At 38.2% G+C, this 12,976-nt stretch overlaps 1 long non-coding RNA gene across 1 annotated transcript; it reads left to right on the forward strand.

Moving 5' to 3' along the window:
- Nucleotides 1–839: 839 nt before the first annotated feature.
- Nucleotides 840–11,839, forward strand: LOC125799457 (uncharacterized). Its single transcript, XR_007438435.1, has 3 exons — nucleotides 840–1,126; nucleotides 7,088–7,185; nucleotides 9,372–11,839. It is a non-coding gene; the product is annotated as an uncharacterized LOC125799457 (long non-coding RNA).
- Nucleotides 11,840–12,976: the final 1,137 nt, after the last annotated feature.

A 12,976-nucleotide genomic window follows, 5' to 3' on the forward strand; every position in this document is an offset into this window, starting at 1 on the left:
TCTATACCTAGACTAGATCTCATTTGCATATCAAAACTGAACTAATGACCTCAGAAATACCACAACACTAAAATACCCTTCAATGGAACCCATAAAGCAATATGCTGGGCTTAAAAGCTCAGAGTTTGGTAGTGTGTTAGAGGCTTCACAATGTATTTTTAAGCAGTTGACAGAGAAATGACAGGCTCAGGTCAATTTTAAGAATCATAATCACCATAGCGCCCAATTTCAGATCAATTTTAGCAACAAAATAACAACCATCTAGATACCGCCTAGCAACATCTTAGCAATAACCTAATAACAGCAAAGCAACCAACTAGCAATACCACAGCAATCAGCAAAATTATAACATCAGCTACAAAGGCCATAGCTAGGCCTGTCACTATATTTTGTTTAAACAATTAGTTGTTCCAAAAATACTTGCAATAAATTATAGAATTTTCAGTTTAAGGTCATTTATCTAATGATAATATAATGGCATGAAAAAATATTTTACACTTCTAAGAAAGCCATTAACTTTTAATAATTAAGATAAAGTATAAATAAAACAAAAACTAAATAAAACAGCTGTTTTTAAACAACAACAATATACAGTACAAAATAATTTATTTGGCTGTTGTTGCTATGGAAAATATAATGGATGATATCAAAGTCAGCAAAAATGATTGAAGCCATTTCCTTATATTGTATGGCTAAAATTTAAATAATGTGGCAGGCATAGCCTGAATAAATAATAAAGTAAACAACAACGACACCAGGTCCAGTGTAGTGTATCTGGCCAGCCTGCTGCTGCCTGACTCATTTCTCTCTAATTCTGATCATCACTAATCTCTCCAGCTAATCTCAGTCACACGCCGGGAGAGTGTAAGCGCGAATGTGTGTGAGAGAGACAAAGAGACATAGAGAGAGAGCGAGAGAGAGAGAGAGAGAGAGAGAGAGACAAAGAGAGAGGTAAAGCACTGCTGAACTGTCTCTTTATTCTTCTCTGTTTGTAAGGATAGGTGTGTTTGAGTGGGTGGATGTGAGTGTGGCTCCATGGGACGGGGACAGCCATGTGCACCACCATGATGGTCCTCAGCACCCTGGCCCTGCTGCTACGCCGACACTTCTTCAACAAAGTCCGACCGTGAGTGCTCTTCGTCTTCCTCTTCATCAGCCACTCCTCCTCCTCCTCATTCTTTCTATTTCTACAATTACAGAGTTTCAGAAAAACATTTCCATTTTTCTTAAGTGAAGCAGCACAAGTAATTTACTGTTAGCTCTGTTTTGGGTATTTTGACAGAGATGAACAGAAAAGACCGACAGACAGACCTATACCGAGTAAGAGCTAGACAGGCTGAAGTACAGCCTCTACACATGGTGCCATTAGTTTTACTCATTCTCACTAACATAGAGAGAAAGACAGAAAAATAAACTAAAAGTATGCATTTTTATGAAAATTTTACTACAGCCTTGTCATGCCTAGCAGTCAGGTTACTGTTAGGTGAGTGAGATAACTACAACAGTGTGTGTTGTTTTAAAGAGTGTGCCCTTTGGACTCTAGTCAAGCCACCTGCACAATCCTATTAGTCCAGTGGCCTGTGGTGCCTCAACACAAGAGTACGTACTAGTGTCCTGTTGGGAAACACCAACACCTGAAACAAAGGGAAATATCCACTTCAAAAATAGACTGCAATGCTATTCGGAAGGAAGAAAAAGGTTATCAGAAATAATAAATTATTTAAACCCCCTGGGAACACAAATTGAATTTTTCTGTGGTACTAAACATTTATATTATGGGAAGCATTCAGCATAGTTTAAGTAGAAAACACAAAGCAGAAATATAAAACATAAAGGATTAAACAATCCTAAAAAAATGGGCACAGCGATTTGAATGGGCGGGATCCTAATTGCTGGTTTGAATCCCGGTCATGCAGCTTGCCATCAGCTGCTGCAGCCCCAAAAGAGCACAATTGACCTTGCTCTCTCTGGGTGGGTAGATGGTGCTCTCTTCCCACATCGCTCCTAGGGTGATGTCAATCAGCACAAGACATCTGTGATCTGATGTATCAAAAAGCTTGAAAAGAGGTGGTGGCTGACTTTACTTGTTTTGGAGGAGGCATGTGCTCGTCTTCACCCCTTTGTGTTGTGGTATCACTAGTGATATGGGATATACAGCTAGCTTACAGCTGAATGGGTGGGACAAAAGTAAAATTAGAAAAAAAAACACTAGCATGTTCTCAGTCCTCTCTGAGAACTGTGTGGGCATGGTCATAATATTTTAATGAACATGTGTGACTGACAGCTGTCTATCACTGGCAAGAAAACATTCGTTTGTGCAATTAATGCATGCCCAGCAATATCACTTTATACAGTCAAGTACCCATCATTTTTTAATTCTGTCTACTTATTACTTCCTTATGATGAATGTATTTACAATATCTCAATCGCAAAGAACCATCTCTACCACAACTAATTTGCTGTGAATATTCATGATTAAACTATTTTTTTTCTTCTTAATACTGAAACTATTTGTAAAGGATTTTTAGATTTAACATTAAAGAATCCAAGTAATATCATCTCAATGTGTGTAGAGTTTGGATGTGTGTAGAGTGTGTGGTTAGAGTTTGGATGTGTGTAGAGTTTGGATGTATGTAGAGTGTGTGGTTAGAGTTTGGATGTGTGTAGAGTGTGAGGTTAGAGTTTGGATGTGTGTAAAATTTGGTATATGTAGACTGTGTGGTTAGAGTTTGGATGTGTGTAGAGTTTGGATGTATGTAGAGTTTGGATGTATGTAGAGTGTGTGGTTAGAGTTTGGATGTATGTACAGTGTATGGTTAGAGTTTGGATGTGTGTAGAGTTTGGATGTGTGTAGAGTTTGGATGTATGTAGAGTGTGTGGTTAGAGTTTGGATGTGTGTAGAGTTTGGATGTATGTAGAGTGTGTGGTTAAAGTTTGGATGTGTGTAGAGTTTGGATGTATGTAGAGTGTGTGGTTAGAGTTTGGATGTGTGTAGAGTTTGGATGTATGTAGAGTGTGTGGTTAGAGTTTGGATGTGTGTAGAGTTTGGATGTATGTAGAGTGTGTGGTTAGAGTTTGGATGTGTGTAGAGTTTGGATGTATGTAGAGTGTATGGTTAGAGTTTGGATGTGTGTAGAGTTTGAATGTTTGTAGACTGTGTGGTTAGAGTTTGGATGTGTGTAGAGTTTGGATGTATGTAGAGTGTGTGGTTAAAGTTTGGATGTGTGTAGACTGTGTGGTTAGAGTTTGGATGTGTGTAGAGTTTGGATGTATGTAGAGTGTGTGGTTAGAGTTTAGATATGTGTAGAGCTTGGATGTATGTAGAGTGTGTGGTTAAAGTTTGGATATGTGTAGAGCTTGGATGTATGTAGAGTGTGTGGTTAGAGTTTGGATGTGTGTAGAGTTTGGATGTATGTAGACTGTGTGGTTAGAGTTTGGATGTGTGTAGAGTTTGGTATATGTAAAATGTATGGTTAGAGTTTGGATGTGTGTAGAGTTTGAATGTTTGTAGACTGTGTGGTTAGAGTTTGGATGTGTGTAGAGTTTGGATGTATGTAGAGTGTGTGGTTAGAGTTTGGATGTGTGTAGAGTTTGGATGTATGTAGACTGTGTGGTTAGAGTTTGGATGTGTGTAGAGTTTGGATGTATGTAGAGTGTGTGGTTAGAGTTTGGATATGTGTAGATTTTGGATATCTGTAGAGTTTGGATGTATGTAGAGTGTGTGATTAGAGTTTGGATGTATGTAGAGTGTGTGGTTAGAGTTTGGATGTGTGTAGAGTTTGGATGTATGTAGAGTGTGTGGTTAGAGTTTGGATGTATGTAGAGTTTGGATGTATGTAGAGTGTGTGGTTAGAGTTTGGATGTGTGTAGAGTTTGGATGTATGTAGAGTGTGGGGTTAGAGTTTGGATGTGTGTAGGGTTTGGATGTATGTAGAGTGTGTGGTTAGAGTTTGGATGTGTGTAGAGTTTGGATGTATGTAGACTGTGTGGTTAGAGTTTGGATGTGTGTAGAGTTTGGTATATGTAAAATGTATGGTTAGAGTTTGGATGTGTGTAGAGTTTGAATGTTTGTAGACTGTGTGGTTAGAGTTTGGATGTGTGTAGAGTTTGGATGTATGTAGAGTGTGTGGTTAGAGTTTGGATGTGTGTAGAGTTTGGATGTATGTAGAGTGTGTGGTTAGAGTTTGGATGTGTGTAGAGTTTGGATGTATGTAAAGTGTGTGGTTAGAGTTTGGATATGTGTAGATTTTGGATATCTGTAGAGTTTGGATGTATGTAGAGTGTGTGATTAGAGTTTGGATGTATGTAGAGTGTGTGGTTAGAGTTTGGATGTGTGTAGAGTTTGGATGTATGTAGAGTGTGTGGTTAGAGTTTGGATGTATGTAGAGTTTGGATGTATGTAGAGTGTGTGGTTAGAGTTTGGATGTGTGTAGAGTTTGGATGTATGTAGAGTGTGGGGTTAGAGTTTGGATGTGTGTAGAGTTTGGATGTATGTAGAGTGTGTGGTTAGAGTTTGGATGTGTGTAGAGTTTGGATGTATGTAGAGTGTGTGGTTAGAGTTTGGATGTATGTAGAGTTTGGATGTATGTAGAGTGTGTGGTTAGAGTTTGGATGTGTGTAGAGTTTGGATGTATGTAGAGTGTGTGGTTAGAGTTTGGATGTGTGTAGAATTTGGATGTATGTAGAGTGTGTGATTAGAGTTTGGATGTATGTAGAGTGTGTGGTTAGAGTTTGGATGTGTGTAGAGTTTGGATGTATGTAGAGTGTGTGGTTAGAGTTTGGATATGTGTAGAGTTTGGATGTATGTAGAGTGTGTGGTTAGAGTTTGGATGTGTGTAGAGTTTGGATGTATGTAGAGTGTGTGGTTAGAGTTTGGATGTGTGTAGAGTTTGGATGTATGTAGAGTGTGTGGTTAGAGTTTGGATGTATGTAGAGTGTGTGGTTAGAGTTTGGATGTGTGTAGAGTTTGGATGTATGTAGAGTGTGTGGTTAGAGTTTGGATGTATGTAGAGTGTGTGGTTAGAGTTTGGATGTGTGTAGAGTTTGGATGTATGTAGAGTGTGTGGTTAGAGTTTGGATGTATGTAGAGTTTGGATGTATGTAGAGTGTGTGGTTAGAGTTTGGATGTGTGTAGAGTTTGGATGTATGTAGAGTGTGGGGTTAGAGTTTGGATGTGTGTAGAGTTTGGATGTATGTAGAGTGTGTGGTTAGAGTTTGGATGTGTGTAGAGTTTGGATGTATGTAGAGTGTGTGGTTAGAGTTTGGATGTATGTAGAGTTTGGATGTATGTAGAGTGTGTGGTTAGAGTTTGGATGTGTGTAGAGTTTGGATGTATGTAGAGTGTATGGTTAGAGTTTGGATGTGTGTAGAGTTTGGATGTATGTAGAGTGTGTGGTTAGAGTTTGGATGTGTGTAGAATTTGGATGTATGTAGAGTGTGTGATTAGAGTTTGGATGTATGTAGAGTGTGTGGTTAGAGTTTGGATGTGTGTAGAGTTTGGATGTATGTAGAGTGTGTGGTTAGAGTTTGGATATGTGTAGAGTTTGGATGTATGTAGAGTGTGTGGTTAGAGTTTGGATGTGTGTAGAGTTTGGATGTATGTAGAGTGTGTGGTTAGAGTTTGGATGTGTGTAGAGTTTGGATGTATGTAGAGTGTGTGGTTAGAGTTTGGATGTATGTAGAGTGTGTGGTTAGAGTTTGGATGTGTGTAGAGTTTGGATGTATGTAGAGTGTGTGGTTAGAGTTTGGATGTATGTAGAGTGTGTGGTTAGAGTTTGGATGTGTGTAGAGTTTGGATGTATGTAGAGTGTGTGGTTAGAGTTTGGATGTGTGTAGAGTTTGGATGTATGTAGAGTGTGTGGTTAGAGTTTGGATGTGTGTAGAGTTTGGATGTATGTAGAGTGTGTGGTTAGAGTTTGGATATGTGTAGAGTTTGGATGTGTGTAGAGTTTGGATGTATGTAGAGTGTGTGTGGTTAGAGTTTGGATATGTGTAGAGTTTGGATGTGTGTAGAGTTTGGATGTATGTAGAGTGTGTGGTTAGAGTTTGGATGTGTGTAGAGTTTGGATGTATGTAGAGTGTGTGGTTAGAGTTTGGATGTGTGTAGAGTTTGGATGTATGTAGAGTGTGTGGTTAGAGTTTGGATGTGTGTAGAGCTTGGATGTATGTAGAGTGTGTGGTTAGAGTTTGGATGTGTGTAGAGTTTGGATGTATGTAGAGTGTGTGGTTAGAGTTTGGATGTGTGTAGAGTTTGGATGTATGTAGAGTGTGTGGTTAGAGTTTGGATGTGTGTAGAGTTTGGATGTATGTAGAGTGTGTGGTTAGAGTTTGGATGTGTGTAGAGTTTGGATGTATGTAGAGTGTGTGGTTAGAGTTTGGATGTGTGTAGAGTGTGTGGTTAGAGTTTGGACGTGTGTAGAGTTTGGATGTATGTAGAGTGTGTGGTTAGAGTTTGGATGTATGTAGAGTGTGTGGTTAGAGTTTGGATGTGTGTAGAGTTTGGATGTATGTAGAGTGTGTGGTTAGAGTTTGGATGTATGTAGAGTTTGGATGTATGTAGAGTGTGTGGTTAGAGTTTGGATGTATGTAGAGTGTGTGGTTAGAGTTTGGATGTGTGTAGAGTTTGGATGTATGTAGAGTGTGTGGTTAGAGTTTGGATGTATGTAGAGTGTGTGGTTAGAGTTTGGATGTATGTAGAGTGTGTGGTTAGAGTTTGGATGTATGTAGAGTTTGGATGTATGTAGAGTGTGTGGTTAGAGTTTGGATGTGTGTAGAGTTTGGATGTATGTAGAGTGTGTGGTTAGAGTTTGGATGTATGTAGAGTGTGTGGTTAGAGTTTGGATGTATGTAGAGTGTGTGGTTAGAGTTTGGATGTATGTAGAGTGTGTGATTAGAGTTTGGATGTATGTAGAGTGTGTGGTTAGAGTTTGGATGTGTGTAGAGTTTGGATGTATGTAGAGTTCGTATAAATTTCGTTAAAATCGTTTCTCACAAAAGAAGGTAGATTTGATTTTCTAAACAAATACTGTAATAAAATGCTATTATATAATAAATGCTATTTTTCTCCTTCCCAAAACTAACATTACAGGCAGCCAGATGTCCAGGGAGAGAAAGAGACCCCCTACACCAGGAGTGATGGAGACAAGTCAGAAAAATGACCATAATATGGGAAGAGGGCACTCAGAGGTATGGAGCTGGTAGTTTTATCATTTTATGTTTGTAAGATTTTTTTTATTATATAATTGTCACAAATACAAAAAGTATAGATAGAATATTAACAATCCACCATCCATATGAAAACAATGACCATTTGAGCAGGATTCTCAAGAGCTTGACATCACCTAGTTTTAGCACTCTCAACCGAAATGCATGAACGGATGTGATTAATCTTGAAAACTAAACTGTGTGGCTTTAGCTAAAACCCACAGTGCTATTTTCTAAACTGTGTATCAGATCCAGATGTAAATACCTGGAAATAAAAGCCAAATTGTTGACCTTTTGTCTCATAAGCATATTTTAATACTAAACCCAAATGTTTTCAGCAGAAATAAAGGGAGTATCCTCACAGTTCCTGTATTTTGAAAGAGGAGTGTATCTCTCCTAAAAGATATTGCAGTAAGGGGAGTAAGCAGTAAGCCTATGGGGAAACCACGCACCAGGACACCAGAGAAAAAACTACAAACAAGTGGACTCATGTTACCTTCCAACCCAAACCCAACAAAGCTAGTCTGAACCGGCCCCAGTCTACTTCTAAGAATGTAAATATATAAAATCTGACCAAGAGGAGTGAAAATAGAGCACCTGGGCTTTTTGGATCAACAAGAGGAAAAACAACATAAGACTTTTGAAGTGGTACTGCTTCAGTTCTTAGCCTAAGTGCACTGTCCATGAGCTAATACACCGCTCAATAAATAATTTAAAACTTGAAAGAACAGAAGCTCAGTTCAGAACTCACCCAAAACACACACTTTCCTTTACTTTCAAAGAGCCTTATGGGGTAATTATTGAATTATAGGAATACTATATACTATAATATTTCTGTAATAAGTAAAGGTAAATAGGTGAGACATCTTTAGACTTTACTAATACAGGACCATTTTCCAACTTTTCTGAATCCCTTAGACTTAAACAGATTGTACATGTATAACTGTATATAAATGCAGTTCATTTCGATTGACTTGAAGTTGTATTGCAACTAAATTAAAAAGCAGTCTTTTTTCACATCCCTTAACTGCTGTTGGCTGTACTGATGAATGTATATACAGTAAATGTGTTTACTTTTTAGTTAATATCACAAATACAGTTAATTCAAAATGGGCTGTTCCTGAAGACTGATGACTATAAATAGAATGTATTAACTAGGGAGTAAGGGGTGCGAGAAAAACGTATTTTCTATGGTGTGCCTACCTATACATTGCCTTGTTATTTGGAATCTAATTTCCACTATTCAGAGTTAAGCTGGAATGATTAAACCCTCTGAGTGGTAATTTAAGAAGGGTTATTTCTCTGTACAGTTAAACATGAAACGAGGAAACAGAAATGCCTGAAGGATGTAAGCTCTTTTCTATACCTATTGCACAATGAGCGCTGAATCCACCTCAACTCTGTACAACCCAGAGGAGTCTATGAATGATTCACGTTCCTGCGAGCCTGTTCATGTCTAATGTGTAATCAATGGCCTTCTCTCCAGCAGCTCCACAGCTGGAGAACCGCCAGCCAGTGGACTCTTGGTATCCATGCATGTTTATTTAGCATGGACAGACATGTAGAGTTTTCATTTCAGACATGCAACAACTCAGACTCCTATTAGAAGACATGCATCCACATAGACTGCAATTCTGGAGGGCTATATGTGTACTGTACTTGGGGATAACGGTGTCCTAAAGGGCAAATAAGTGAGCTTGGGACCGTGCTGTAATTTGTTAGCCGTAGCATAAAGGTTAGAGAAGCAAGCTTACAGGTGCTAGGTCACCCAGTAAGATGCAAAAAGTGGGTTCGGATATGAAAGCTAATCAGATTGCCATATCATAAAGGTTAAAAAGTTGGTTTGGGATTGAAAGGTTGCCAGTAAATTGTGGATTAAAAGTGAAGTGGGCTTGGGACCAGAAGGCTGTCAGTAAATTGTGGCCTAAGGAGTAGAAAAGTGGAGTGTTAGCAGCGAACATTAATACAAATCCAAATTTGAATGCCTAGCTCAAACAGTCAGTGTTCTCCTCTGGATATTAGCAACATGCTTGTTTAGGACAGTTTTCCTGATTTCCCTGCTCACTGACTAAGCCTTGAATGAATGACTGAATAGTGAGGAAACTGTGCAGGAAGCCAGCACTATGGTTTAACAGGATGTTCTGAATTATGCTGTATCTACTCCATAGGTGCTCTACTCATCCCTCACATGCCTCAGGCCACTTCAGTTTCTATGCCTGTTATTCACCACAAACCTTCCGACTGATGTGAACTCTGCAGCTTTTCCAATCCCATGAGGATGCGGCTGGATGACCACAGCTGGAGGACAGAAGGAAATCCGAAGCGGCTCTTATCCAAACCATCTGCCCTCCGCAGGCCCACAAACTGAAGCAGACCGACTTCCGAGAAAGGTCCAGTTCTGACCCCAAGCCTGTGATGCAGCCTGACCTACGACAATTCAATGAGTCGAATGTGTTGCATCTTCTCACGGGCAGGAATGTGTTTCAATCCACTAATAAGGAGGAAGTGTACAGGAGAATGTTTAGTGCCTAAACCAGTGGATTTTTTTATTTACTGTTGATTCTTTTGTTGTTTTAGAGGATAAATCAGCTTCCACAAACTGAACTCATGCCAGTGCTGCAAAACTAGTATATTCACGCCTGTGAAGTTCTCATTACTTCTTTACTCATTTTAAATGTGGCCTAAGTGTTTGCTATATAATAGAGTGAGAAGTCAAAGCAGGTGACAAATAGGACAGTCATAAATTACAACAAAAGGTTTTAAGTGAAGCAAAATGCATTTAACCTTCTACTGTAGCTTCACATTTAGCTGGAAAACACATCAGCTGGACTGCAGTAAACACTGCAACAGGTGCCACAAAAAGAAGGAATGTGTGGCCGTTTTAAAAAGCAAAGCTTCTAAAAGAAACTGAGTAAAGCACAAACCACAACAGATATTTCTTAAACAATGCAGGACAGTGTGCAACGATATTGCCCACAGTAGCAAAACTGTAGAACTATAGATAAATGTGTCGTTCTTTGCTTGCTGTATGCATTTCAGTCCAGATATTGCTATAGATTACTTGTTCTTCTTCTTTTTGCTTGGTATTTTTAGCCTGTTTCACAGGTTCACAAGTTACCGGTTCAGTTCCTGATGACGCCATACTTATCTTTCATTGACTTCACATCTGCAGATGATATGTTACTCATGTCACCCCAAGTTTGTTTTCTAGGCATGTTTTGAAGCTGCTAGTATGGTTGTGTGTGGGTTTGTATGGGCCTGGCCAGTTAGCTAGATGGATCGTCTAGCAAGCTACCTATCATGCAACCAACCCACCAAAGACACCAACAATATCCACTGTTTTCCATGATTTATTTTTCTTTGAATTGTCTCTGTATTTGTGCAAAGATGCATCATATAAACCAGAACAATAAGAATTGTTCATGTTTACAGTAGAACCACACTGCTGAGATTAGGAACTACATATATTAGGAACTAAAAATTCCTAGAGAGCAGAGGTTGGAGACCTCAGAGTTTTGTGTCTACAACTGGTCCAAAACCTTTTTGGGCCAATAGGTTTATAATGTCACTTCACCGCATCAACATTCATTGCCATAAAGTTGAGGAAATATCTCAATTTGTGGATTGTCACCTTGTTTAAAAATCATGGATACAAATTTGTTCTACTATCTACCTTATTCTGCCTCTCCCAATTTTGTAAGAGGCTGTGTTACAATTTCTGATTTCTGATATTAAATAGTTTATGGTCGCATCAAATTAAAAATTAATGCAGTCTGAATTAGCTACTGCAGTGTATACTGACAATAACGCAGCTACCTATGCTAACTCAACATTCCAACAAGATATTTAAAGCATATGTGGGGACAACACATAGCTTTCTAGCCAGACAACTTATATCCACTGCCTTTCAACAAAAAGGAGATGCATCTGTGGTTGAAGGAACTAAAACATCCATCCATCATGTTATGATGAGTGATGAGTAAAAAAGATGCATTGGGTGGCATGAGGCTGCAGGAGAAGATAACAGGTAAACCTTTCAAGCACCACTGACACCTTCACTTTACTAGAGATTTACAACCAAGAAATGTATCTGGGTTAGGATTTTCTGGTATTGGTTTCTCCTCTACAAAATGATAATAGCAGACATATGGATGTTCAGGTGAATGTTTTATATTTAGCTGCGTTAACTACAAATGCAGCTCCTCTTCTGTGGAAAGTGACGGATATAAGTTAAAGGCAGCTCCACAAAACTGGGATGATATTTTTTATTGATAGCAGATTAGGATAAATTTTAGAATAATTTCAATTGGATTCATTAATTAATAATAGGTAATAGTTCTTGTCATGTTTTTTAATTTGATTTGAAAAATCTTTATATTTTTTGTTCCTTGAAACATTTTGGAGATGCAGCTTTGAATCTGTAGATGCAGACTATAAATCAAAAGCTATTATAATTCATTACATAACATCCAATAATATTACAACCCACAATAATATTTCTTTGATTCCCCAGCCATGCAAAGGCTTCATTGTCAGATTAGCCTTTTTTGCTTTTTGGAAGCCAAGATGCTAATGAGATTTAAGAACATGTGAGAAAGGACAGGTGATTCTGTTGAATAAATGATTTTGTGATTGATTTTTTTGAATGTTGACTTTTTTGAATGAGTGTACAATATTCACAAGGAACTTGATTTACTATTAAATTAATAGAAATATACATTTAATTAAACTTAGATTTATGTTAGTATTAGACAACATTATTTAACAATATGTTAACTTTTTTGAGATATTGTATTTTTTGCACTATAAGGCGCACTTAAAATTCTTTAATATTCCCAAAAATCGTCAGTGCTCATTTTAATTTTGTGCGTTTTACTTTTAAAGAAAGTCTTTTTATCACGGTTTTGTTACTAGGTTAGCTTTACTTAGCTTAGTTAAGTTAGCTACCCCTCACCACCACCCAGCAGCATGGTGAGTGAGACGTAAGGTTTGTTAGTCACACATGAGGTTGTGATCAGTCACAGGCATTAAGTTAAAGGCCTGAAGGATGTGAGGGTCAGCAGTGCTTAAACCAGCTGCTACAGCCTGCAGCCGTTCACTGCAGGATCCCTACATTGTGATAGTAAAGAAAACTCCCATAGCTACATTTCTGAACTTCTTTTACAAATTTCAGCTAATCAGGTCGATATTTCTCTAGGTTTTCTGGGTGATGGGTCATAATGTGCCAAGGCTTTAAGGGGCTGGCACAATTTTAAACTAAAGTGCTATAGGGTACTCCTGCATCCCTGCTTCTTCAGTACCATGTGAAACAGTTTTCCCTTTTATTGGCAAAGTATCTCACTAGTATCAGTAACACTGGGCTAAACTGGGTCAATGCTAAGGATAACCCTGGATATAAAATACAGGACAATAAAGTGACATGTTAAAAAAAATCATACAAAATTAAAGAAGAAAAGGCAAAAGAACTTTAACATAACAGCTCTAAAAAAAAAGCTCTAAAGCTGTGCTCTAAAGTGTCTCAAACTGGGATAAGCAAACTAAACTGCATCTAAGAAACAGAGCACCACACTTCCCTGCACTTAACCACTAAACAAATATGTGTAAACATAAAACTAAAAGCTAAACTATGCTAAGATAACCAATATACAGTACATAGCATGGAAGCGGCTAATTAAAAACCATATGTTTTTCCCAAAAATAGGGATTGATTGAGTCCATGTACTGTGGAAAAATATTGTTTCTAAATGAAAATAAAGTCAATCTTTAGAAAAGC

The sequence above is a fragment of the Astyanax mexicanus genome, chromosome 3 (genome assembly GCF_023375975.1).
Source record: "Astyanax mexicanus isolate ESR-SI-001 chromosome 3, AstMex3_surface, whole genome shotgun sequence".
Taxonomy (NCBI): domain Eukaryota; kingdom Metazoa; phylum Chordata; class Actinopteri; order Characiformes; family Acestrorhamphidae; genus Astyanax; species Astyanax mexicanus.